General features: G+C 43.1%; 1 long non-coding RNA gene across 1 annotated transcript; it reads right to left on the reverse strand.

Annotated features, from left to right (window-relative positions):
* Positions 1 to 1144: 1144 nt before the first annotated feature.
* On the reverse strand, positions 1145 to 16800 carry LOC134571046 (uncharacterized). The gene is made up of 4 exons (XR_010085178.1): positions 16717 to 16800; positions 15563 to 15666; positions 2371 to 2460; positions 1145 to 1859 (listed from the first exon to the last, which is right to left on the reverse strand). It is a non-coding gene; the product is annotated as an uncharacterized LOC134571046 (long non-coding RNA).
* Between the last annotated feature and the right edge of the window lie 6154 nt (positions 16801 to 22954).

Raw genomic sequence — 22954 nt, forward strand, 5'->3', positions numbered from 1 at the left:
CCTGATTCCAATTGCCTTGTCTGGAAAACACAAACCCTGCCGTTCTCTGTATTGTTTGAATGCATTCATTATTTGCACAATATTTGTAGAAATATCTTTAAATTCACATAAACATTCAGCAACACTAAGGTTTTAAATCATTGGCTGACAGAGCATGTGACAGACAGACAGACAGACTCTCTGTGGTTATACACAGGAAATAATAAATAAGACTCAGTGGAACGCACCCCATAGCCCCCACAGGAGACACTGTAAACATCACAAGAGGATGGACTTCAAGAGATTATTTGATGCCTTTATATCTACTTTCTGACATGGCAGACGTTCTCCCAGCAGGCAGCTGTGTAACACGCCATGTACAATGATGCTCTGTAGACAGGTGTTGTGAGCACATGGTAGTTTCCCAACCCAGGGGACGCTTGGCATAGGGTACGCCAAGAGGCAGCTGGCTGGGGGTGAATGGATGCAGAGGGGGCGAGGGATCTGATCTCTTTATGATCGCCCAGTACGGCTGAGTGTGGGTGGGAGAATGCGTATGTGTCTGTCAGAGAGTGTCAGTGAGAATCAGTGAGTGTGTGCCTGTCAATATGTGTTAAATCACTGTGTGTGTCTGTCAATAAATGTGTGTCTGTCAGCCAGTGTGTCTGTCAGTGAGTGTGTTTGTCAGTGAATGTGTGTGTCTGTCAATGAATGTGTGGGTCTATCAGTTTGTGTCAGTGAATGTGTATGTCAGTGTGTGTCAAATCAGTGTCTGTGTGTCTGTCAGTGAATGTGTGTGTCAGTAATTGTGTCTGTCTGTGTGCGTCAAATCATGTAGTGTATGTCTGTCAGTGAATGTGTATGTGAGGCAGTTTCCTCTGGTTGTAAATATATGTGTGACAGTGTCCTCTGTGTGTAAGTGTTTGTGTGTATTATATTTTGATTTTGTGACTATTATAATTCAGAATAATAGTCCATACACTCCCTCCTCAAATACACAATATTCACATTTTGTCATATTTATTTAAAAAAATACTCTTTCTGATTTTTAATCAGACTTGTTCTCCAATATGGGATTAACTGAAATATGAGTCTCTGCGTTTCATTTAGAGTTTAAATCAATAGAAATTACTTCCTCACGGCAGGGGTACTTAGGATTTTTTAGACCGGCGTGGGTACTCGCCTGGCTTACCCCGGCTCACTCGCCTGACTTGCAATTAGCCTTTTTCTCCTCTGTTTTGAGATCTACATGTGATATTAAAATATGTCCCTATTCATTGTGTTACATAGTGAAGCTATTATATATTGATAAAGCTGAGCATCTGGCAATGTAGGTGAACTAAATGGTTAATTGGATTGCCTTCCAAGCCCCGAGAGAAATGTAAATACAAATCCGTAGCTTATCTCTAAACACATATCACTACTTATGGTAAGAATTTGTAAAGAATTTAAATAGCACTCGGTGGACTGCGCTCTACGTTAGCACTCTAAACTGAACCAAGGGATTGTCTACAGCCAAGTTTCAGATGTTCTAGCGAGGAGACGACCAGTTATAGAAGGTCTGATGATCTCACAATGGTGAAAATATCACAGCACTGACCCAGCTTTTGGGCAGATTAGTTACACATTTTCAGTGTTTATGGGTATTGCACCGAGGGGCACTCCCGTCCCGCACATGCCCAGACATTGAATGCAACAGCTGTCCGTAGACTGTCTCTCAGTCACATCTCCTTCCTCCTGATGGCTGAGCAGTGACTTTCCTTTAACCTGCAGGAGATACAAAGCCAAAAGCAGACACAATGCAACTGCCACCAGTGTAGCCAGTATCACAGTCGGGGTCACCGCGAGGGACGCGCCATCAGCTCCACCGGTACTTGGATCTGAGAAGAGATGGAGGACATTATGATTGATACATTTAATTCATTCTCACCTTATCAAATGAGCAGGGTTAAACAATCAAGCCCAATTTCAGATCCTATTACTCCCACCATGCTTCACATATTAACTCAATGAATGGGATTTGAGAAATACTTAGATTCAATATATTCTATGGGACAACATTCTGCGCTCCATTATGCATGGGGTTTCCATATATAATGAGGACCATCGTGAATGATCTCTAGAAAATTCTCACAGATCACAAATTAGAACTAATAATATGTCGAGAGAGAGAGAGAGAGAGAGAGAGAGAGAGAGAGATCTACACTGACCCACTGCATACAGGGCAGGCATGGCAAGAGGTGTAGGTCTTGCAGGTAAGTGGCTGTTCATACACAAACTTGGCACACACAGAATTCCCATTGACAGAATGCAGCCTTCCTGTCGGCTATTCCGAGATGAATACTGATAATAATATGCTGTAATGTGTGGACACGGATTTTCATTTCTCACCGAGTACTGAAGCTGAAACTCCCACAATGCAGTTGGTGACAGACAGGAAACAGAAAATGGTTTTCTTCGCCGGCGTCATAGTGTTCCGACCTGTTAATGTTAAACAGAATGTAGCAGAATGGATTTAACTATCCAAATAACATATCACCGTATTCAAAACAATTTACTGTATCAGGGCACTCATACAATATCACTCATCTTTCTCTCCATATCCCTAAAGCACTTCGTTTTACTATTACTGTGTGAAGAGTGTGTCCCTTTTTTTTTACAAAACAATTTAAATTTTCAAGATTGCACAATAAATTGTCACTTTTATAAATTAACATTGTTTACACCCCCTAGCTGTCAATCAGACAACCGGTCCTGTTACTTCCTGGTTTGTTTAGCTCAGTGGAGCCAAACTCAAGAGGCAGCAATTGCCCAGAGCACCTGCCTTGCAAAGACTTCTCATTGAGCTGCCTTGGGAAGTCTGTGATTGGACAGCCACAGAAAGTCTCGGCGGGGTTAGAAGGGGAGGGCTTGCAAAGGCTGCAGACAAGAAATCTGCAGCTTCTGAGAGCTATTCAACCCCAATGAAAGCAATGCATAAGTAAATGCACGCATTTTTTTTATTAGTAGTATATCTGCTAAACAGTGATTTTTATTTATTTTTGTATTTGGAAAGTGGAGTGTCCCTTTAATTGATGGAAGGCAAATTCTTCTTTTAATTAACAACACAAAATATGACATACATGGGTATAAAATAGTGATCTGTGTCTGTTTCAGGCTCTTTTGTTTCTGAGTATTGTAATATTTTCATACATTGTTGATGAATATGGTCCCTTCTACTAGAAAGTGCTGTCTGATAGCCAAGTGTATTCATATACTTATAGGGGAAAATCAACAAAGGACACTCTCCGACAACCATAACCACTACAGTCCAAAAACCAAGAATGCTTTCTCACCAATTGATTCAGCAGCATTCTTTTAAAATTGCTACAACAAGCTCCAATGGATGGCGAAACTACCAGGAGAAACTCCAAATATTAACAGCCCTGCTGAGCTTCAACCCCAAAACACCCCACCTCTCCATCCTGGGACCTACTGTGAGGATAGGCACCCTAGAAGAGCCCTAGTGAATCCCACAACTCCCAAGTGTCCCTATTTAGGAGGGACAGTCCCTATTTTGGGCCCAAATCCTTCTGTCTCATTTTCTCTCTTAATGTCCCTATTTTCTAGAAGCTCCATATTGTTGCTGTGTCTGAGTGTATAACAGAGCTCCACAGTAATAATACTCCCAGTAATGTGTCTGATTGTATAACAGAGCTCCACAGTAATAATACTCCCAGTAATGTGTCTGAGTGTATAACAGAGCCCCACAGTAATCATACTCCCAGTAATGTGTCTGAGTGTATAACAGAGCCCCACAGCAATACTACTCCCAGTAATGTGTCTGAGTGTATAACAGAGCTCCACAGTAATAATACTCCCAGTAATGTGTCTGATTGTATAACAGAGCTCCACAGCAATAATACTCCCAGTAATGTGTCTGAGTGTATCACAGAGTCCCACAGCAATAATACTCCCAGTAATGTGTCTGAGTGTATAACAGAGCCCCACAGCAATAATACTCCCAGTAATGTGTCTGAGTGTGTAACGGAGCCCCACAGCAATAATACTCCCAGTAATGTGTCTGAGTGTATCACAGAGTCCCACAGCAATAATACTCCCAGTAATGTGTCTGAGTGTATAACAGAGCCCCACAGCAATAATACTCCCAGTAATTTGTCTGAGTGTATAACAGAGCTCCACAGCAATAATACTCCCAGTAATGTGTCTGAGTGTATAACAGAGCTCCACAGCAATAATACTCCCAGTAATGTGTCTGAGTGTATGACAGAGCTCCACAGCAATAATACTCCCAGTAATGTGTCTGAGTGTATAACAGAGCTCCACAGCAATAATACTCCCAGTAATGTGTCTGAGTGTATAACAGAGCTCCACAGCAATAATACTCCCAGTAATGTGTCTGAGTGTATAACAGAGCTCCACAGCAATAATACTCCCAGTAATGTGTCTGAGTGTATGACAGAGCTCCACAGCAATAATACTCCCAGTAATGTGTCTGAGTGTATAACAGAGCTCCACAGCAATAATACTCCCAGTAATGTGTCTGAGTGTATAACAGAGCTCCACAGCAATAATACTCCCAGTAATGTGTCTGAGTGTATAACAGAGCTCCACATCAATAATACTCCCAGTAATGTGTCTGAGTGTATCACAGAGTCCCACATCAATAATACTCCCAGTAATGTGTCTGAGTGTAAAACAGAGCTCCACATTAATAATACTGTCAGTAATGTGTCTGGGTGTATAACAGAGCTCCACAGCAATAATACTCCCAGTAATGTGTCTGAGTGTATAACAGAGCTCCACAGCAATAATACTCCCAGTAATGTGTCTGAGTGTATAACAGAGCTCCACAGCAATAATACTCCCAGTAATGTGTCTGAGTGTATAACAGAGCTCCACAGCAATAATACTCCCAGTAATGTGTCTGAGTGTATAACAGAGCTCCACATCAATAATACTCCCAGTAATGTGTCTGAGTGTATCACAGAGTCCCACATCAATAATACTCCCAGTAATGTGTCTGAGTGTGTAACAGAGCTCCACTGTTATAATACTCCCACTATGATGTCTCTTTAAACTACAAGAAATGTGTTTAGAAATCAGTCTGTGTAAAAAGGATACATTGTTTCAGTTATAAATTACATTTTAGTTACATATATTGTTATATAACTATACCTGAAATTTCAGAAAAATTCCCCCTCCCCTAGACACCCCCCCTTCATACCTAGAATAGCTTCTAGCAGCACCCCCTATTCACACTCAGGACAGTCATGCCCCTAGCCACACCCCTACTCTCACCCAAAACAGCTCCTGACCACACCCGGAACAGCCCCGCTCCTGACTACACCAAGAACAGCCCCGCTCCTGACCACACCCAGAATAGCCCCGCTCCTGACTACACCCAAAATAGCCCTGATCTGACCACACCCAGAACAGCCCCGCTCCTTACCACACCCGGAACAGCCCCGCTCCTTACCACACCCAGAACAGCCCCGCTCCTGACCACACCCAGAACAGCCCCGCTCCTGACCACACCCAGAACAGCCCCTCTCCTTACCACACCCAGAACAGCCCCGCTCCTTACCACACCATGGTATGTCTCTGCCTAGGGATAAGATAATTATTTAAATTGTCTTTTCAGCAACTGGGGAAACCAGTTCTGGGTGTAAAGTGAGCCATTTAACCTTAAAACACATCTGGTTAGCTTGGAATCTTGTATTTGAGGCACTCGGTTAGCTGGCCTGCGATTGGCTAATTTAAAAGTCTCAACGGTTTAAAAAGATAGAAACGAGATATCTTATGAGCAATGAATATAGAGGCGGTAGATATAATATAATCCAGTTATTTATTCACAAGAGAAAATAACCCTATATAGCCAAATCTTACCATTTCAGCTACTTTATACTAACACAGAACTCTCCATGTTATTTCTTTAGTAAATAATAATTAATAATAATAATAAACTCCATATAACAAATTGTTTCAAACTACGGCTGCTGCGCTGCTAATAATTGCATCAATATCCTGTTTGGTAATTGCCACTTCCTCTGCAATCCAAGTAATTAAATCCTACGATATAGCACACAGCGCGGACATGACACATGAAATAATTATACTTTATCAGCAAAATATCTCTGATCAACATTATGTAAAAAGCCAGGTCATACCATTAGTATTATATCATTGCCAAATAATATAGGAAATGTCAGAAATACGTTGAAACTTTGCACATACAGAGTTTAACCCCTCGGCTACTGGAGGCGTAACTCAGGCGTACCTCGAGATGTAACTCCATTTCTGGCACCAGCACTGGGGTGTCATTAGCCGGCTGGACTGGCTAATGTCAATTTTGTGCGTTTTCCCATGTACAGAACTGCAATAATTGAAACATAGAAACATAGAATGTGACAGCAGATAAGAACCATTCGGCCCATCTAGTCTGCCCAGTTTTCGAAATACTTTCATTAGTCCCTGGCCTTATCTTATAGTTAGGATAGCCTTATGCCTATCCCACGCATGCTTAAACTCCTTTACTGTGTTAACCTCTACCACTTCAGCTGGAAGGCTATTCCATGCATCCACTACCCTCTCAGTAAAGTAATACTTCCTGATATTATTATTAAACCTTTGTCCCTCTAATTTAAGAATACGTCCTCTTGTTGTGGTAGTTTTTCTTCTTTTAAATATGGTCTCCTCCTTTACTGTGTTGATTCCCTTTATGTATTTAAATGTTTCTATCATATCCCCCCTGTCTCGTCTTTCCTCCAAGCTATACATGTTAAGATCCTTTAACCTTTCCTGGTAAGTTTTATCCTGCAATCCATGAACCAGTTTAGTAGCCCTTCTCTGAACTCTCTCTAAGGTATCAATATCCTTCTGAAGATACGGTCTCCAGTACTGCGTACAATACTCCAAGTGAGGTCTCACCAGTGTTCTGTACAATGGCATGAGCACTTCCCTCTTTCTACTGCTAATACCTCTCCCTATACAACCAAGCATTTTGCTAGCATTTCCTGCTGCTCTATTACATTGTCTGCCTACCTTTAAGTCCTCAGAAATAATCACCCCTAAATCCCTTTCCTCAGATGTTGAGGTTAGGACTCTATCAAATATTCTGTACTCTGCCCTTGGGTTTTTACGTCCAAGATGCATTATCTTGCACTTATCCACATTAAATGTCAGTTGCCACAACTCTGACCATTTTTCTAGTTTACCTAAATCATTAGCCATTTGGCTTATCCCTCCTGGAACATCAACCCTGTTACTGTCAGGATCGGGACAGGGATCCAACACGCAGGGTACAAAGAGTGGAAAGGTACGTATACCGGGCCTTAGAATGGCCGGACTAACGTACCGAGAGTAATAGAGAATAGTCAGAGACAAGCCGAGGTCGAGGAAACGAGAAGACAGATAAGCGAGAGACAAGCCGGGTCAAGGGATAACAGAGAAGCAGGGTAGTACAACAAGCCGAGTCAAAACCAAATAGAGCAAACTAGAATACCAGAGCACTGAGTGACTAGACAAGCTAGAACCACGACAGGGCAATGAGCTGAAGAGAGAAGTAAGCTTAAATACCCTGGCTCCGGATGGTGAGCACGCCTCTGACAAGTGCCGATTGGATATCGGACACTTGAGTGACAGGTCGCTCGTGATAGCGTCATGACGTCACGTATTGAGCGTCCTGCTAGAAAAGGATGTGGATTCCTCGCGGCCGGTGTTTAATTGGCTGGATGAACCGCGAGGAACGGAGGAAACAGCTCGCCTGGACGGATAAACCACCAAGTCTCTCCCTCCCTTAGAGGTAGAGACCTCAGGTACCCTGACAGTACCCCCCCTCTCAGATACGCCCACCGGGCGGAAGGAACCGGGGCGAGATGGGAAGCGGAGGTGAAATGCTCTGCGAAGGCGAGAAGCATGAACGTCCTCCTGAGGTACCCAACTCCTCTCCTCAGGACCATATCCCCTCCAGTTGACCAGATATTGCAATTTTCCCCTTGAAATTCTGGAATCAACGATGGAGCTTACCTCGTACTCCTCCCGACCCTCCACCTGAACAGGACGAGGCGAGGAGACCTTAGAGGAGAATTTGTTGCAAATAAGAGGTTTCAACAAGGAGACATGAAAAGAGTTAGGAATGCGTAAGGCAGGTGGCAGAGCAAGGCGATACGCAACCGGATTGATACGAGTGAGAACCCTGTAAGGGCCTATGTAGCGAGGAGCAAATTTCATAGATGGAACTTTTAGTCGAATATTCTTAGTACTTAACCACACCCTATCCCCTGGAACAAAAACAGGAGCCGCTTTTCTATGCTTGTCAGCGTGTTTCTTGAACAACGAGGAACTATGTAACAGAATTTGCCGAGTCTGATCCCATAATTTCTTCAGGTTGGCGACATGATCATCAACCGACGGTATCCCCTGAGAAGAGGAAACCGAAGGAAAAATCGAAGGATGAAAGCCATAGTTCATGAAGAAAGGGCTAGAGCGAGTTGAATCGCAAACAAGGTTATTGTGTGCGAACTCCGCCCAAGGAATCAGACCGACCCAATCGTCCTGGTGTTCGGAAACAAAGCAACGCAGATACTGTTCGATCTTTTGATTGGTACGTTCAGCAGCTCCGTTAGACTGAGGGTGATAGGCCGAGGAGAAGTTCAATTTGATGCCCATTTGAGAACAAAAGGATCTCCAGAAACGTGAGACAAATTGAGAGCCTCTATCAGAAACAATCTCCGAAGGAATCCCATGTAGGCGAAAAACTTCTCTCGCAAAAATCTCTGCCAATTCAGGAGAAGTCGGAAGTTTAGGTAATGGCACGAAATGGGCCATCTTAGTAAATCTATCCACTACCGTGAGAATAACAGTCTGTCTCTTGGAAGCAGGCAAATCAACGATAAAGTCAATGGACAAACAGGACCAAGGTTTCTCAGGAATGTCCAAGGGGTGTAACAGGCCACATGGAGATGCATGAGGTAGTTTAGTCTTGGCACACGTTTCACAAGCTGCGACGAACTCCTCAATATCTTTTCGAAGTGAAGGCCACCAGAAATCCTTGGATATCAAAGAGTAAGTCTTGCGAATACCAGGATGACCAGCTATTTTACTTTCGTGAAAACACTGTAAGAGCTCCAGTTGAAGTTCAGGAGGAACAAAGTTTCTTCCCTCAGGAGTGTTTCCGGGAGCTAGATGTTGTGACTTCAAGATCTGGTCAAGTAGCGGAGAATGGATTTTGAGACTGGTATTAGCAATAATATTGCATTTGGGTACAATGGAGGACATAAGTGGTTCAACTGAAGCAGAGGGCTCATATTGGCGAGATAGCGCATCGGCTTTAGAATTCTTTGACCCAGGTCTGTAAGTCAGAACGTAATTGAAATGGGTAAGAAACAACGACCAACGAGCCTGCCTGGAGGACAACCGCTTAGCCTCTCCGATATAAGACAAATTTTTGTGGTCAGTTAGAATGGTAACAGGATGTAATGTACCTTCCAATAAATGTCTCCACTCTTTCAAAGCCTTGATAACCGCTAGTAATTCTCTGTCACCAATGTCATATCTGCTTTCAGTGCCGGTCAATTTTTTAGAGAAAAATCCACATGGATGTAATGGTTTATCAACCCCCAACCTTTGAGATAGGACAGCACCTAAACCAGTCTCTGATGCGTCTACCTCAAGTAGAAAAGGCAGAGAAGTGTCGGGGTGAACTAAAATTGGAGCGGAAGCGAAAAGCTCCTTGAGAGTTTTGAACGCATGGAGAGCTTCAGTAGTCCAATTCTTAGTATCAGCCCCCTGTTTGGTCATATTAGTGATAGGTGCGATAATGGAAGAATAGCCCTTAATAAAGCGCCTGTAATAATTAGAAAAACCAATAAATCTCTGTATGGCTTTAAGACCTTTGGGTAAAGGCCACTCTAGAATGGATTGGAGCTTATCCGGATCCATCTTAAATCCCTCCCCAGAGATCACATAGCCGAGAAAGGTTACCTGGGTTTGATCAAAGCTACATTTCTCCAACTTGCAGTACAAGTCATGCTGGAGAAGCTTGTGCAAAACCCTCCTGACTTGCTTGTGATGAGTCTCAATCTCACTAGAATGAATGAGTATATCATCTAGGTATACAATGACGCAATCTTGCTGAAATTCCCTAAGAACCTCATTTATCAGATCCTGGAATACAGCTGGCGCATTGCATAACCCAAAAGGCATAACAGTATATTCATAGTGACCATATCGAGTATTGAATGCCGTCATCCACTCATGTCCCTGCTGGATTCTCACCAAGTTATATGCCCCTCTGAGGTCTAACTTGGTGAAAATTGTAGATCCCTTCAAACGATCGAAGAGTTCGGTGATCAAGGGAATCGGGTAGGCATTTTTAATGGTTATCTTATTCAAGCCTCGATAATCAATACAAGGTCTCAAAGAACCATCTTTCTTTTCAACAAAAAAAAATCCAGCCCCGGCAGGGGAGGAGGACCTCCTGATGAATCCCTTGTCTAAATTCTCGTGAATATACTCCTCTAGAACTGAGTTCTCTTTAGTAGATAATGGGTATACATGACCTCTGGGAGGCATGGTACCAGGGAGTAGGTTAATTTTGCAATCAAAGGACCTGTGTGGGGGTAAGGTATCGGCTTTCTTTTTGTCAAATACTGCCTTTAAATCTAGATACTGAGGCGGAATTTGTGTCTCTGTAGGATTGTCAGAGGTAGTCGATGTATTAGTTAATCCGAGAGGTAAGACCTTCCGCAAGCATTTTTCCTGACAATTCTCTCCCCACGAAACTATCTCCCCTGACTCCCAATTAATAATAGGGTTGTGTCTCCTCAACCAGGAGTACCCCAGGACTATGGGAATAGACGGAGAAGAAATGAGCATTAAGGATATATCCTCTTTATGTAGGATGCCAACAGTCAAGTTAATCGGGATGGTCTCATGGAAAATAACAGGCTCAAGTAACGGTCTACCATCGATGGCCTCAACAGCCAGTGGTGTCTCTTTTAACTGGGATGGGATAGCATGCTTGGCAACAAAACCCTGATCTATAAAGCTCTCAGCAGCTCCAGAATCGATTAGTGCCATAGTCTTTACTACTCCCTTCTCCCACCTCAAAGAAACGGGTAACAGAAGCCTGAACTCTTTGTAATTGTGAATAGAGGACAAAGTAGAAACACCCAAGGCCTGTCCTCTAGAGAAACTTAGGTGCGAGCGTTTCCCGAACGATTAGGACAATTTAGGCGTAAATGTCCTCTGACTCCACAATACATACATAAACCCTCCCTTCTTCTGTACTGTCTCTCTCTCTCTGTGAGATGAGTACTACCTATCTGCATAGGTTCGGAAATACGTAAGTCCTCGAACTCAGAATTTTGAAAAGTAGGCGCTAGTTTAAAGGAGGGTCTACGGGTCCTATCTCGAGTGTTCTGCCTCTCTCTTATGCGTTCATCAATACGAGATATAAAAGAAATTAAATCCTCCAAATTCTCAGGGAGTTCTCTAGTAGCGACTTCGTCAAGAATTACATCTGATAACCCATTCAGAAACACATCTATATAAGCCTGTTCGTTCCACTTAACTTCTGCCGCCAAGGACCTGAACTCTAGTGCATAGTCCACAAGTGTTCGATTGTCCTGTCTAAGGCGCAACAGTAATCTAGCTGCATTGACCTTTCTACCAGGAGGGTCAAAAGTTCTTCTAAACGCAGCTACAAAGGCATTATAATTATAGACTAGTGGATTATCATTCTCCCATAAAGGATTGGCCCATCTCAGAGCTTTCTCAATGAGTAAAGTAATAACAAATCCAACCTTCGCTCTATCTGTAGGATAAGAGCGGGGTTGTAATTCGAAATGGATGCTAATCTGGTTCAGAAAACCACGGCACTTCTCCGGTGACCCACCATAACGTACTGGTGGGGTAATACGGGAAGAAGCACCTACAGTGGCTAACTCTAGACCTGAGACTGCAGGAGAAATAGAAGGAGTACGTGTCTCCTCAGGTGGGTTACTAGCACGAGACAAAAGTGCCTGTAGTGCTAGAGCCATCTGATCCATCCTATGCTCCATGGCGTCAAACCTGGGATCAGAAGAACCAAGCTGACTGTTTGTACCTGCAGGATCCATTGGCCCTGTCGTAATGTCAGGATCGGGACAGGGATCCAACACGCAGGGTACAAAGAGTGGAAAGGTACGTATACCGGGCCTTAGAATGGCCGGACTAACGTACCGAGAGTAATAGAGAATAGTCAGAGACAAGCCGAGGTCGAGGAAACGAGAAGACAGATAAGCGAGAGACAAGCCGGGTCAAGGGATAACAGAGAAGCAGGGTAGTACAACAAGCCGAGTCAAAACCAAATAGAGCAAACTAGAATACCAGAGCACTGAGTGACTAGACAAGCTAGAACCACGACAGGGCAATGAGCTGAAGAGAGAAGTAAGCTTAAATACCCTGGCTCCGGATGGTGAGCACGCCTCTGACAAGTGCCGATTGGATATCGGACACTTGAGTGACAGGTCGCTCGTGATAGCGTCATGACGTCACGTATTGAGCGTCCTGCTAGAAAAGGATGTGGATTCCTCGCGGCCGGTGTTTAATTGGCTGGATGAACCGCGAGGAACGGAGGAAACAGCTCGCCTGGACGGATAAACCACCAAGTCTCTCCCTCCCTTAGAGGTAGAGACCTCAGGTACCCTGACAGTTACATATCTTGGTATCATCAGCAAAAAGACACACCTTACCATCAAGACCTTCTGCAATATCACTAATAAAAATATTAAAGAGAATGGGTCCAAGTACAGATCCCTGAGGTACCCCACTGGTGACAAGCCCATGCTTTGAATATACTCCATTGACTACAACCCTCTGTTGCCTGTCACTCAGCCACTGCCTTACCCATTCAACAATATTGGAATCCAAACTCAAAGATTGCAGTTTATGGATAAGCCTTCTCCTGTCGCAATACAGAGAACTATCTACAGATTAGACAGGATCCAAATCTCCAAAAAGTGGAACGTGAAACAAATGCATAATAACTATTACATTGAACTAAGTCTGCCATTTTAATGAGGTGAGGGATTTCAACCAAACAAATCTTAACTTTTTTTTTGTCCTCTAGTAGACCTCAGATTACCTTCAGTTTATCTCCAGAATATCTCCAAGCACACACTTTGAAGCAGCAACCAAGCTATATATATATATATATATTGGATTTGCCCTTCACACTGAGGGCCTCCACCAAACCTCTCCCCGGTAGTGTATGGTTGTTTACAGTATTGTACAGGGGTGTATACTGATGTGCGGTGTATGGTGGTGTACGGTCCCCAATCCCTGCACTCAAGCCACTGCCACCCCTTGCCAGTGCACCAGGCAGACAGTCTAAAGAAATCCTAATGCAATTTCCATGCAGAACCTTCAACCCTAGCCACAGGCCCACTACCTACCCTGCAAGCAGCACACGGCCTCAAAACACCAACAGAGGGCACGCAGACTGCACGGCACGGGACAGAGGTCACACTTTTGTATTGACCTTCGATTGAGATGCCTCTAGGAGTGAACCTTTATATATATGTGATCCCAGGAACTGACCTCTAGGAGTTCATATGAAAAGATCACTCGATTAAACTTGGCGATGCCATTAAAAGAACTGTCTAGCACCATAACTACTTTGTATTACCGCACAGTGCATGGTACATAGAGCACCGTGGTCCACTCACTGTAAAATCGGTAGCGCTATTAGACAGGCTGTGTTGCCTGTGTGTATTTTGTCACTATTGTGTCCATGTTCCCACATCATACACGCAATAAGGAAGATTATATTCACTCCGTCCTAGAGAGAGCCAAGCCGCACACTTGGCACGTACAGCCATCTCTCTCCTGATAGTTAAACTCAGTCTGATATACTAAACAGCGAACCACACTGTGTACAAACCTCAAACCTCCTCGCATCTGCAGTTTGGATGTAATTATATATACACAAAATAAAGATAAGACCAGATTATACAAAACTAGAAAAATCCTTCTGGCAGTAAACATCGGTTAGATTAAAGTCCCAGAATAACGGGAGCATTGCCAGGTTAAGGAGTGGGCAGATTGGCAAGATGTTTCTATACAGAAGTTCTGAGTATTCCTTTATCTCTCTCGTGTTCTCTTTTCCTGTTTTGATTTGTTTCCTTTTTGTGTTTACCTTATCGTCTGTTGTGTTTGTGTTGGCAGATGTTAGTGATATCTAATACCATGTCCATCGTTAACGGCCTTTTTGTGATTTATGTGTTAATATGGGAATGTAATTCATGTCTCTATTGTTATAGGAAAGAAAATGAAAAAAATCTAAATAAATAAAAAAGATAAACGTATTCTATAACCACAAAACCAGCTCATCATTCTACCGGATCAAACTAAACCTGAGCTAATAGGGCATTATTTTAATCATTTTCTCTGTAATGGAGAGATTCATTTTCTCAGAGGTTTTTGGTGTTAAATCACCTCGTTCAACTTGTCTTCAAGCAAAGTATGGAAACACAACAGGAAATACACATCAGAAATCTTTCAAATCATGCATTAAAAAAAGAATCCCGAGACAACGGAATGAAAACGGGAGCCGTTACCATGGAAACCCATGGCAAACGCGCAGTGATTGATCAACTTTTAGAACTTTGATACAGAACTGATCTTTATACAGAACCCTCATTGTACGTGATGTCACAGAATCCTATAATATCCAATATATAAAGAAAATACTTTATAGAATTATTGTTACTTCTATGCTATTTTAAATGTCACTTTTCATTTACTTTTTTTTATAATTGTTATTTTTATACCTAAAGACGTGTAGCATACATACATATCCGGCTGCAACATTGCCGTTGTTAGTTGTATTTTTATTTAAAAAAAAAAAATACGTTTTTACTATAAAAAATCGTGTTCTGTAAAGAATATTACTGACTTCGTCGTGTTGTGAAGACGCGAGATGGACGTAACACGCATTGGTAGATAAATGATTTCAAATCGTTTCAGATCCTGTTTTCCCACATATTATCCCAATCCTGTCTCAGCCGCAGTGTAGAGTTCACTAATTCACTAAACCAAATCCAATATTTTACACGTAACACAGGAAAGCTATGGCAACAGGTCAGTTGGAGAATTTTTCCAAATCGGTACTTTTTGCCCAAACTTTGCCATCTGTTTTTTAATCCACTGCAATTTGTTGTTTACTAAATAATTCACTGTAATAAAAAGAAAACATTTTCACATATATACGGGAGGAAAAACCATAAAGCCACCATGCTGCCGTAGACCTGGCAGCTGGTGACATTTTAAGTTGGTGGATCCCTGGCCCTTGAAGACGCAATGCCCTGTTCAACTGCAGAACCCTATCGAAACACGTATTTGGGAAATGAAAAGCACTTTGTAAAAGAATATCTTAAAATCACCGTTTCAATTCCAAAACCAGAGACAGCAATAGACAAATAAAAAGGTCGAACCTGCCCTGTGTGTGTGAGCTCCCCGTGTGTAGCAGCAATTCCATACTCCATACTACTATACAAAGCACAGGTTGACAGTCCGAGATTCTCTCATTTGTGAATACCTTTAAATCCAGCTCAGCAAGCAAACTGTCTGTATCGTGTGCCTTGTGCAGCTCAGAGTGAACCGAAAGTTGAGCGACACAGTTAAAGGTCCAGCCCCGTGTGTCTGTTTAAAAGAAAACAAGAGAATCACATTGAGGAAACCTGGCGTTGCGTCATAGTTAAAGATCTGTAATAACTGCACCCAGGCTGCATGGAGAATGTTAGACGTTTCTCTTTCGCTATAAATGTGATAACAAACATGTTCGCACAGCTTTCTCGTGTCGTAGGAGAGACTAACAAAGAACGGAGTCATATTAATATAGGGGCTGTGGGAGCAGCAGCTCCAGGCAAACACAATCTAAATAAAATGTATCGAAATCACTCGTAAAACAATCATTACATTTCAAACAAGCGTGCGGGGCAATACCGTCACACAGCTCAGCTCAAAACTAAACTGCGACGACTAGACTCAAAAGATGGCAAAGGACTGTGGCTCACTCACCTGAGTCTACCCTGTAAGCTCACTCACCCGAGTCTACCCTGCAGGATCACTCACCCAAGTTTACCCTGCAGGCTCACTCACAGAGACTACCCTGCAAGCTCACTCACCCAAGTTTACCCTGCAGGCTCACTCACCCAAGTCTACCCTGCAGGCTCACTCACAGAGACTACCCTGCAGGCTCACTCACCCGAGTCTACCCTGCAGGCTCACTCACCCAAGTCTACCCTGCAGGCTCACTCACAGAGACTACCCTGCAGGCTCACTCACCCGAGTCTACCCTGCAGGCTCACTCACCCAAGTCTACCCTGCAGGCTCACTCACAGAGACTACCCTGCAAGCTCACACACCCGAGTTTACCCTGCAGGCTCACTCACCCAAGTCTACCCTGCAGGCTCACTCACAGAGACTACCCTGCAGGCTCACTCACCCAAGTCTACCCTGCAGGCTCACTCACCCGAGTCTACACTGCAGGCTCACTCACCCAAGTCTACCCTGCAGGCTCACTCACCTGAGTCTACCCTGCAAGTTTACTCACCCGAGTCTACCCTGAAGGCTCACTCACAGAGTCTAACTGCAAGCTCACTCACCCAAGTCTACCCTGCAGGCTCACTCACCTTCATCCATTTCGACAAAGCATACAGTAACTAAATTCATCAAACTGTGTGCACTCACTCCTCCTCCATCCTGTGTCTGTGTGATCATACGGGCGTCATGTGTTATCTGTTTATATTCTGCCTTCTAACAAGTATACAGAATAAACGCGCCCTGCCTACTGCAGAACTGAACAAATATACATTATACGAACAGCCAAATCAACTAATCATGGACCTCACACAGCCCATCACACGCTACACACATCCAATGTAGGAGATCTGACTGCATGTTATCAGGACAGGCTCAGACAGCGCTGGGTTTATATCCAATGTAGGAGATCTGACTGCATGTTATTAGGACAGGCTCAGACAGCGCTGGGTTTATATCCAATGTAGGAGATCTGACTGCATGTTATCAGGACAGGCTCAGACAGCGTTGGGTTTATATCTAATGTAGGGGATCTGACTGCATGTTATCAGGACAGACTCAGACAGCGTTGGGTTTATATCTAATGTAGGGGATCTGACTGTATGTTAACAGGACAGGCTCAGACAGCGCTGGGTTTATATCTAATGTAGGGGATCTGACTGTACGTTATCAGGACAGGCTCACACAGCGCTGGGTTTATATCTAATGTAGGGGATCTGACTGCACGTTATCAGGACAGGCTCAGACAGCGCTAGGTTTATATCTAATGTAGGGGATCTGACTGCACGTTATCAGGACAGGCTCAGACAGCGCTAGGTTTATATCTAATGTAGGGGATCTGACTGTACGTTATCAGGACAGGCTCACACAGCGCTGGGTTTATATCTAATGTAGGGGATCTGACTGCACGTTATCAGGACAGGCTCACACAGCGCTGGGTTTATATCTAATGTAGGGGATCTTATTGTATGTTAACACGACAGGCTCAGGCAGTGTTGGGTTTATATCTAATGTAGTGGATCTGACCGCACGTTATCAGGACAGGCTCAGACAGCGCTGGGTTTATATCTAATGTAGGGGATCTGACTGCACGTTATTGGGACAGGCTCAGACAGTGCTGGGTTTATATCTAATGTAATGGCGGCACGTTATCAGGACAGGCTCAGACAGCGCTGGGTTTATATCTAATGTAGGGGATCTGACTGCACGTTATCAGGACAGGTTCAGACAGCGTGACGGTTGCACTTGCAGTATTTGCATGTCCAGTTTAGATTGATACAGACTCGTATTATAACTGTGTTTTGATTGTTTAAGATGCAGCATTTGTTTTGTTTTCTGTTTAAAATTAATATTATTTTCAGATATTAAACAATAATCAACTATTCTCTACTTGGAACTTGTTAAAAAATGACACGTTACGGTGTGATAATTAACACACCCGTGTCAAAGGGTAATTTCGTCTATCCAATAGGGAGATTGCTGCATTAGTGTTCTCCATGCAGGTATTTAGCTGGGGGGTGGGGAGAAATGCTGAAACGTTTTTATTTCATCACAATGTTTGTAATATATAGAATATTACCAAGAACTGTGGCTTCCTAGCATTGTGAAAATCATGTTTAATTATTTTATCGTCACCGTTTATAAATATATAGTGTGTGTGTGTGCTGGTGCACGTGCGTGCCTGTGTGTGCATGCGTGTGTGCGTGTGTGCGTGCCTGTGTGTGCATGTGTGTGTGCGTGTGTGTGTGTGCATGCGTGCGTGCCTGTGTGTGCATGTGTGTGTGCGTGTGTGCGTGTGTGCGTGTGTGTGTGCATGCATGTGTGCCTGTGTGTGCGTGTGTGCGTGCCTGTGTGTGCATGTGTGTGTGCGTGTGTGTGTGTGCATGCGTGCGTGCCTGTGTGTGCATGTGTGTGTGCGTGTGTGCATGCGTGTGTGCCTGTGTGTGCGTGCGTGTGTGCCTGTGTTTTTTTGCTTCATTAGTGCCAGTAGCATGATGTTTGCATGTATTCTTTTCACCGATGCTTTGGATCTTTCTGTCACTTTTTCCACCAGAAAATGGTTCTGTTACACATTATTTCAGTTTGATTCCTCAACTCTAATTTTGTCTGTCTTCTCTTTAAGGCATTTTCTAAAGTAGATAAAAAAAATACGATAAAATGAGAACAAAAAAATAGACCAAAATAAAAGACAGCGTTTAGCAGATTTTGATAAATCTCGCCCATGTTTCTCCTCCTACAATGTAACGCATATATATAAATGTAAAACCCGAGCATCACATGGGAGAAGGAGAACACACGTTCTAGGTTATATTAATTGATTTAAGCAGAGATGGGACGAGGACATCACCTAATACGAAGATACCAGATATAGGAGAGGGACTTTCATCTGATTAGAAGTTGGATCCTGCGATCATTTGTAATAATTAGATTTTTTATTTGCTGTTTTGTCCCCAATGTAATATTGTAAAGCTCTGCAGATAATATTATATTATTAAATTGTAATAATCTTGGTTCCACATGAAGGATAATATGATAACAATCATTAAATGATGATAATAATATTAATAATAATAATAACAAATGCAATATTTGTTATTAGCGCTTAGATATTGGGGTCATGCTATTCAATAGACTTTGTGGAAGACCAGAGATGGTGGAGGATAATATGATAACAATCGTTAGATGATAATAATAATAATAATAATAATAATAATAATAATAATAATGAATGCAATGTTCGGAATAGAAGATATTAGTGCAGAGAAATGATACATGTTATGTGTTTGAAGATATGATACATGTTATGTGTATGAAGATATGATACATGTTATGTGTATGAAGATATGATACATGTTATGTGTATGAAGATATGATACATGTTATGTGTATGAAGATATGATACGTGTTATGTGTATGAAGGTATGATACGTTGATACCGGAGAAACTGACGGAAGCCAAGCACAGAGAGATGGACACAGGTTTCTTCAGGAAGGAAGAGATTCTTTATTGGATCACCGATCGGGACTCAGAGGGACTAGCGTCACCAAAATACCACAAGTTCTGAGCCCCGGACAATAGTGCAGGCTCCTTATATAGGCATATAACTCCTCCCATATTAAGCTCCACCCGCACATTCTCTTAACCAATCAACACAAATAAGAATTAACTTCCTGTTTGACCGCATGGCTTGTCCAGCACAATGGAGGAGGGGAATACTATATCCTGTATTCTTGCACATGCTCCGTACACTACTGATCGTATCTTGCCTCGTGCAACCAACTGATCGATACGTCAGCATATGCACGTACACATGCCACGTGGTAATCTCGGCCTACTAAATTTATTTTTACCGAGATTCCACCACATTCCCCCCTTTGATGCCTCTTGATATTTTACAATTACTTGAGGCATCACATAACCTTAGTTTTGCTTACACCGCAAGTTACCTTGAACCAGACCAGACTTATCTTATGATGTGAATCTTCAACATTCATCTTCCTGCATTGGTTCTCCTTGATCTAGAGCCTTATACTTATATATCGCCATTATCTGTGCAGCAGCCTTCCTCTCTGCTATATTTTCTATCAGGCTTTGCACAGACCTAACTACTAAGGGTATATAATCCACAATAATTCCTCGTTACTCCGACTGAGTAGTGCGTTTTAACCGGATCTTGCAGGGATTCTCTGGATCTGCTGTAACTTGCCAAGAATCGACTGCTGCTGGTTTAACCCTGGAGTGATGTATCCACGGAGTCACTTCGGCTACTTTTATCGCTGTAGGGGTAGACAAAAGAACAACATAAGGACCTCTCCACTTGGGCCCTAACGGTACATTATTCCACTCTTTAATCCACACTTGATCTCCTGGATGATAGCTATGAACAGGGGGATAAATATTCACAGGTAATCTATCTTGTACCCATTTCTGTACCTCCTCCATAGTCTTACCCAACTCTACAACCTGCTGCCGGGTAATTCCTTCTCCCAACTGACTCAAATCCCCCCTTAAGTTACCAAGTACGGGAGGTGGTCGCCCATACATGATTTCAAAAGGAGAGAGGCCCATCCTTCTGGTAGGGGTACTGCGGATTCGCAATAGAGCTATGGGTAAGAGAACGTTCCACTTAAGTTGGGTTTCCTGACACATTTTAGCCAACTGGTTCTTAATAGTTCTATTCATTCTCTCTACCTTACCAGAACTCTGGGGTCTATATGCGGTATGAAGCCTCCACTTTATACCAAGCATATGAGTCAGTTGTTGTAGGCACTGATGAACAAAAGCTGGACCATTGTCCGATCCTATAGAACAGGGTAGTCCATATCGGGGTATTATTTCTCGTAGCAGGAATCTCACAACTTCTCCTGCTTTCTCTGTAGGACATGCTTCTACCCAGCCTGAATAGGTGCACACAATTACCAACAGGTAACGATGTCCACCCGATTTAGGCATCACTGTAAAGTCTATTTGTAGATCGGACATGGGGAGTCCCCCCATAAACTGGACTCCTGGTGGCTTTACTGGTCCTTGTCTTGCATTATTTTTAGCACACGTTACACATCTACGTACAATGGCCTGAGTCAAGTTGGACAATCTTGGTATGTAGAAATGTTTCCTGAGAGATTCTTCTGTACTGTCTCTCCCAGAATGTGTCCCGTTATGATAGTTCTGGACAATTTCTACTGCTAGTGATGCTGGTATGACTATTCTTCCATCTTCTAGCTGATACCACTTGTTCTCCAAATACTTTCCCGGTTCAGTCTTTAACCACTCCTCTTCTTGAGTTGTATAAACTGGAGTCCATTGAGACAGTGGGGTTGGTATTAGAGCAGCTATATGCCCCACATACTCCTGTCTTCCTGATTCAGCAGCACGCTTAGCTGCACTATCTGCCATCCGATTTCCTTTGGTTACATCACCATCTCCTCTCAGATGCGCTCGACAATGTATAATACCGACTTCTTTCGGCTCCCACACTGCTTCCAATAGTTGTAGGATTTCAGCTGCGTACTTGATTTCTTTGCCTTCTGAATTCAGTAGTCCTCTTTCTTTGTACAAAGCTCCGTGGGCATGAGTGGTTAAAAACGCATACTTAGAGTCCGTATAGATATTTACTCTTAAACCTTCAGCCAATTGTAACACTCGTGTTAGTGCTATTAATTCTGCCTTTTGTGCTGATGTTCCTTTCGCCAGTGGCCGAGCTTCTATAACCTTGTCTATTGTTGTTACTGCATATCCTGCATAGCGGATCCCTTCTTTCACATAACTACTGCCGTCGGTGTAATATTGAACATCGGGGTTCTGGATGGGAAAATCACGAAGATCTGGTCTACTTGAAAATACTTCATCCATTACTTCCAAACAATCATGTTGACTTTCAGTAGGTTGTGGCAAAAGGGTAGCTGGATTTAAGGTGTTTACAGTCTCTAAATGCACTCTTGGGTTTTCACACAACATTGCTTGATACTTGGTCATACGGCTGTTACTAAACCAATGATTTCCTTTGTAATCCAACAACGTCTGTACTGCATGTGGGACTCGTACATAAAGTTCTTGACCCAGAGTGAGTTTATCGGCTTCAGCTACTAGCAGGGCGGCTGCAGCTACGGCTCTTAGCCAAGGTGGAAGTCCGCTGGCCACTGCATCCAGTTGCTTAGACATGTAGGCAACAGGTCTTTGCCATGATCCCAAGTACTGTGTCAATACTCCCACAGCCATTCTTCTTTGCTCATGTACATATAGGTAGAATGGTCGTGTGTGATCAGGTAGACCTAATGCTGGGGCACTCATCAAAGCCTTCTTCACATCTTCAAATGCCGTTTTCTGTTCTTGAGTCCATAAGAAGGGGTCGTGCTCTGTACCTTTGATGGCTGCGTACAGAGGTTTTGCCAGTATCGCGTAACTGGGAATCCATATCCTACAGAAGCCTGCTGCCCCCAAGAATTCTCGCACTTGTCTTCTATTCTTGGGTATTGGTATTTGGCAGACAGCTTCTTTTCTCTCTGGCCCCATAATCCTTTGACCTTCAGAGATATGGAATCCCAGATACTTGACAGTTGGCAAACACAACTGAGCCTTCTTCCTGGACACCTTGTATCCTGCCTTCCAGAGAATGTGTAGTAGATCGTGCGTTGCTTGCTGACATTTTTCTTTTGTAACTGCTGCTATCAACAAGTCATCTACATACTGTAACAATACACACTCTCCTGGGATAGACTCGAAATCCAGTAGATCTTGACTTAGAGCTGAACCAAATAGGGTAGGTGAATTTTTAAACCCTTGGGGCAGTCTTGTCCAAGTCATTTGGCGTTTTGAGCCCGTTACAGCGTTCTCCCATTGGAAAGCGAAGATACATTGACTTTCTGCGGCAATTCGGAGGCAAAAGAAG

The sequence above is a fragment of the Pelobates fuscus genome, chromosome 8, assembly GCF_036172605.1.
Source record: "Pelobates fuscus isolate aPelFus1 chromosome 8, aPelFus1.pri, whole genome shotgun sequence".
Classification (NCBI taxonomy): Eukaryota; Metazoa; Chordata; class Amphibia; order Anura; family Pelobatidae; genus Pelobates; species Pelobates fuscus.